We start from the raw sequence: 6,392 nt of genomic DNA, 5'->3' as shown, positions 1-6,392 counted from the left end.
TACACACACACACACACACACACACACACACACACACACACACACAATTGTAGACTCTTGGTAACTTTTGTAACTTTTTTGGAGCTTTTGTAACTGGTTTTGCATTTCTTTCCCATTACAATGTAACTGTAATAAAAACATTGGCCACTAGGCTGCGCAATTTACTGCCCATAGCGTCTCTGCTCACAAGTAAGGGGGATTTTCATTGCTTGCGGATCCCTCTTGCCTATCAGGAAAAGGCAAGGGCAAGGTTATGCTTGACCCTTTGATAATCTACGGAATAATCTGGCAAACAGAATGAAAATTCTGTAGCTTTCTCCTCCTTCAAGCTAGGAGTCTGTGGTTGTAGCTGAGAGTGTACATGATCAGCCTGGGTTTGAGTCTCTGCCCCGAAAGAACAGGGTAAAACAGACTGGCATTTGTTTTTTAGAAAGGGTATCATGTAGCCCAGGCTGGCCTCAAACTCGCTGTGCAGTTGAGGATGACCTTGGATTTCTGAATCTCTCGCCTCCACTCTCAAGTGCTGGGATATCAGGCGGGCACCAGCATGCCCTGCACTGGTGCCGGAGATGAAACCACGGCCTTTTGCATGCTATGCAAGCACTCTACCTACCAAGTGAGTTCCACCTCCAGCCTGGGTTATAGATCATTTAATGTTACTACAATAAAACCTTCCCAACCAAGCCTCAGGACTGAACAAGTGGAGACTGGGAGGAAAAAGGCTTAGGAAATAAATAAATGTAATTTTTAAGAAAAGCAAAATAAGGGCTGAGGGAACAGCTCTTGCGCGGCATGCGCATGCATTCATGTTGCGATACCTCACTACTTGCTAGCTTCATAGTAACCCCAGCCCTCCGTTACGACTCCAGTTAATAAATCTGGGAGGGATGGAGGGAGCTACAAGTGAAGTCACAGTTTAAGCTGAAGGTCTCAACAGCTGCCAGGAATACCGGGACTGAGAGAGGGTCATGCTGACCCCAGGGGTCTTCAAAGGCTACAGCCCCACCCCACCCCCCATCTTTGAAAGTGAAAGACAAGAAGCCCATGGCACCATTCTGGAGCACTCTCACCAACACAATTAAATCTGAACCCAGAGAAGCTGCCAACGCTGTGGCCTCACAGGAGATGAAGGAACAACTTGGAACCAGTCAGCCAGCCCCAACAGAGAGGAAATGATAGGGAAAATCGTCCGCTTTCCTCTTCGAATAAATGGCTAGTGGAAATGGCAGGCAAGAAGGGTGGCAAAAATATCCTGAAAGAGTGAACCAAAGATAGCTGGCCATGATTTGAATAAACAATTGTTTGCTCGGAGGTCAAGTAAGGGCAAATGCAAACTGGTCCAGCTATAGTATTGGCAATTTATTAGTTGGAATAATCCATTGAATCTGTCTATGTATTTGTAACGCTTCTACCATCTAACAAGAACAGAGCATGATGGCCATAGCTACAGCCCTAGTACTTAGAAGGCGGAGCCAGGAGGAGGTCAGTCTGGGCGGGGTAATGAGTTCCAAGCCAGCCTAAGCTACTGAGAAGACCCTGTCTCAGTAACAAGAAAACAGAAAGGAAAGGGAAAATATTTAGCAAAAATTAAATGGGGAACTCAGCTGATTCCGCAGTTAAATCCCTTCCTGCACAAACATTAGGACTAGAGTTCGGGCACCCACATAACCCACAGAAATGCCAGGTGGACATGTGGCTGATCCACCTGGATTTCCAGCACGCAGAGGTAGAGATGGGATTCCCAAGGCAAGTGGGACAAACCAGCTGTCAGCAAGCTGTGTGGTGTGACGCCATTCCGGGAGAGATGCAAACTGTCCCTTCATCCAGATAGGGAACTGACAACAGACCAAAGTAATGATCCCACCAAGTCCAGCCTGGGGTTGTTACAGGAGCAGGGATGGCCGCAGGACTGAAAGCCCACCCCAACATGGTGACAACTCATGACAGCTGGAAGCCTGGAGTTCTGCAGGATAGACAGGCAGACAGGTGGCGAGCCCCCTCTGCTCACGGCTCCTTACAGTTTATGTCACCTTAGGAAGGTTAGAGTCTTGTGGTTCAAGTTAGTTTAGGGGACTTCCAGACCCTTCTGAGTCAGTTATTTTCCAGGTCTTCAGGCCGGTCCTTCCAGAATGGAATGTTTCAGTTCAGAGACAATTGCTACACAAGTGCTCAGGGAGTAAGGTGGGGAGCCATCAATGAAGACTCCCCATTCAAACCTAGGCCTCCGTGTGTGCACGCACACATGGAGGAAGCATTGAGGTCTTTGTGTTCACAGATAAGCACTGGGAAAGCCTGGAATATTCAACACATAAACACAGAATGCATAACCTGTTACCTGGCCAGAAGATTGGGAACAGATGTGGTTAAAGGCCTGGTGACCTTTGTACTTCTGTGTGGCAGAGACCACACTGGATCCTTCCCCAGATCCTTGTATTTTGTTTTGTTTGTTTGTTTGTTTGTTTTTCGAGACAGGGTTTCTCTGTGGTTTTGGAGCCTGTCCTGGAACTAGCTCTTGTAGACCAGGCTGGTCTCGAACTCACAGAGATCCGCCTGCCTCTGCCTCCCGAGTGCTGGGATTAAAGGCGTGCGCCACCACCGCCCGGCTTTTGTTTTGTTTTTTGAGACAGGGTTTCTCTGTAGCTTTGGAGCCTGTCCTGGAACTAGCTCTTGTAGACCAGGCTGGCCTCTAACTCAGAGATCCTCCTGCCTCTGCCTCCCAAGTGCTGGGATTAAAGGTGTGTACCACTACAGTTCCTTCTAATTTTTTGTTTTGGCAATCTTAGGAATTTTTGTTTTTGTTTTTTTGTTTTTTTGTTTTTTTTTGGAGACAGAGTTTCTCTGTGTAAGCACCCTGGCTGTCCTGGAACTCACTGTGTAGACCAGGCTGGTCTCGAACTCACAGAGATCCACCTGCCTCTGCCTCCCAAGTGCTAGGATTAAATGTATGCGCCACCACTGCCCAGCGTGTATTCAGATCTTAAGTAACACTGCTTTCATTGTCCATCACAGCAAGTGCTCTGTAGGCCCAGTAGTTAACAACAGGTACCAAGGTACCATATTTTATCTATTCAGACACTGGCTTACCTTGCCGTCTGAGGGAACCACATGCGAGCCCCACCCACCATGACATTAAAGGTATAGGAAAGGAAAACAACCTCTTATCCCAGAAACAGTTTGAGTTGTGCCTACAGAGAGCCAAGTTTATACATAGCTAACAAAATTGTTATGAAGATGACTTGACATTTTCTTAGCATGTTTTTCTTTTTTTCTTTTTCTTTTTTATTTTCAAGACAGGGTTTGTCTGTGTAACAGCCCTGGCTGTCCTGAAACTTGCTTTGCAGTGTGGCCTCGAACTCACAGAGATCTGCCTGCCTTTGTCTCCCTCCTGAGAGCTGGGATTAAAAGCATATGCCACCCCGCCCAGCTAAACCATTCCTTTCTGAGAGAGATTTCAAATAAGAATATTAATGAACAATGCTTAAGGTGTAGAGTGTGACCTTCTGCCTTTCTCATCTGGGAGTGGTTTCCTGAGAATCTCACAAGCAAGATTAGAAACCATGTTTTCAGCAAGATCTGTGCCTGGCCTCCTCGTGACCCTGTGCCTTTCTCTGAATGTTCCGATCTTGCCAGCCTGTAAATCTGAACAGTGCACTTCATAAACTATGCTATGGTTTCATTTACTAAAGAAAAGTTTCTGAGGTGAATGAAAACATACTAAAACATTTTACTCAGTCTTTTAAGTAATATGGACAATATAACCTCGTCACCAAAACCATGTATAGCTATTGATCAAATTCTTACGCTGTATGACCATACCCATTCTCTCTGCTTAAACCTACTTTTCCCAATAACCATGTCCCTCGTAACTTCTGTACTTAAACCTTTTGTTTTTGTTTTCTTTTTTTCTTCTTTTGAAGACAGACTCTCTGTAGAGCCCAGATGGGCCTAAACCTCATTCTGTAACCCAGACTTGCCTCAATCTCAATAATCCTCCTGCCTCAATGTGTTGGTACTATAGGACTATCCAACCCTGTCTGAGCTACGCAAACATATGCTAACACAGAATAATAAACAGACAAAAACAGAATAGAATAAAGGACCAGAAAGAAACCCACACAGCTACAGTCAGTTTTCAAGTTTACCTTTATTTTTATTTATGTGTTTGTGGAGACCAGAAGAGGCTGTCAAACCACCAGAACAGCAAGTGTTCCTAACGGCTAGGTCATCTCTCCAGTCAGACACCTTATGTTTACACTAGCAGTAAGACGGTCTCTTCAACAAAAGGTACTAGAACCCTAGACTGAAATAGATGTCTGTGGTAGTACATAACTTTAAATCCACGCATCTCTAATGAGCTTAAGGCCAGTCTCGTCTACCAAAACTACATAGTGAGACCCTGTCTCCAAAAAAACAGTAAGAAGTTGATCTGAATAGACAGTAAACACAGTGGAAAGCATAAACCATAGATTCAGCCAAGCAGAAGAATATCAGGGGCTGAAGAACAATGTTGATAAAATACTGCATGAAATATCAACACGGAAAAATAGTGAGCATGACCACAAGGTTCAAGCATTCCAGTCTATGACCATGAGATCTAAAAGCTGGGAAGTGGTGGAGCACACCTTTAATCTCAGCACTCATGAGGCAGAGGCAGTAGGATCTCTGAGTTCAAAGCCAGCCTAGTCTACAAAGAATTCCAGGACAGCCAGGGCTTCACAGAGAGACATCTCAAAAAACAAAACAAACAAAAAACCCAAAACAAAACAAAAAAAGAGATATCAAATCTAAGACTATGCAGCTAGGAGCTCACTCATGTACACTAAAGGCATAGAGAATTTATTCAAGGAAATTGTAACAAAATTTCTTGTGTGAGAACGTCTATTTATTTCTCTAGAAGTAGACATACACACACAATATGTCTAGGACCCTAAATAAACATGACCAGAGTAGAACTCTCTACAACACTTTACCGTCAAGACATCAAGAATACAAGGTGGTGGCACACGCCTTTAATCCCAGCACTCGGGAGGCAGAGGCAGGCGGATCTCTGTGAGTTTGAGACCAGCCTGGTCTACAGAGCTAGTTCCAGGACAGGCTCCAAAGCCACTGAGAAACCCTGTCTCAAAAAACCAAAAAACAAAACAAAAGAATACAAAGCAAAGAAACAATATGAGGAAATGGGGCAGGGGGAGGGGATATATTAAATCAGCTAAAAAATATAGTAACATCAAATCTCTTATTAGTGACTCAAACCCAAGAGAAGACAGAAGATATTATTTCAAGCCCTCTAAATAAATAACTGCGGTTCCAGAGTGCAACATCTAGCAACACTATTTATATTATAACTATGCAAGGGGTTGGGGTGGGGAGCAGATTGCTCAGTGGGTAAGGGAGCTTGCTGCCAAGCCTGATATTCTGGGTTCAATTCTCAGAGAACTGACTCCCACAAGCTGTCCTCTGACTTCCTCATGCACACCGTAGTGTGTGCACTAACACACACAAAGCACATGTGCCTGCAAGTAAATAAATAGTTCTTAAAAAGTCTATGAAAGAATGCATTGGTAGACGTGACCCTACATTGAAAAGTTAAATATCTGAAAACTGAAAAATTCCATAAACAAGATTAGCAAAGCAACTGAACTAGAAGAAACTAGCCATACAGGGTTTGGCCAGAGCAGCTGTGAACTAAGACCATCACAACTGGTCTGTAGGACACTGCACATGGAGCCCAACACTTCCCTCATGGTAAGCGCATGCTCTACCGCTGAGCTACAGCCGACTTTATGTAAAGTGCACAAAGCTATGGAAAGTTGATCTTATGAAAGGAGGAAGCAGGGGTTGGCAAGACAGTGCAGCAGCTTGCGGCCTAGCCTGAAGACCCGAGTTCGGTCCCTACGACCCACATGGCAGAAGTGTAGCAGGCCACTACTGAACTATAGTTTGACCATCCCATCAAAAAACTTCCTAAGAGCGGGGCGGTGGTGGTGCACGCCTTTAATCCCAGCACTTGGGAGGCAGAGGCAGGCGGATCTCTGTGAGTTCGAGGCCAACCTGGTCTACAAGAGTTAGTTCCAGGACAGGCTCCGAACCTACAGAGAAACCCTTAAAAAAAAAAAATCCTAAGAATACTGTCAGTGCTGTCTTGGGTAAACTGGTCTCTGGAACAGCCATATAAATTCCTAAGGTGAACTGGTCTCTAAACCTGCCCCAAATTCCTGAACAATATGACCCTGAGCTAAATAAGGCTCACTGCCTTACCATTTAACTGTTACCTCTTCACTTTTGTAAACAATTGCTTTCGGCAAATGTCACAACTGCATTCATTTCATAAAAATTCTCAAGAATGACCAAAGATAGAAAAGAAAGCGCAGCTGACAGGGCAGGCCCACTAC

Source organism: Microtus ochrogaster, chromosome 6 (genome assembly GCF_000317375.1).
Source record: "Microtus ochrogaster isolate Prairie Vole_2 chromosome 6, MicOch1.0, whole genome shotgun sequence".
Taxonomy (NCBI): Eukaryota; Metazoa; Chordata; class Mammalia; order Rodentia; family Cricetidae; genus Microtus; species Microtus ochrogaster.
This window is presented reverse-complemented; position numbering follows the sequence as displayed.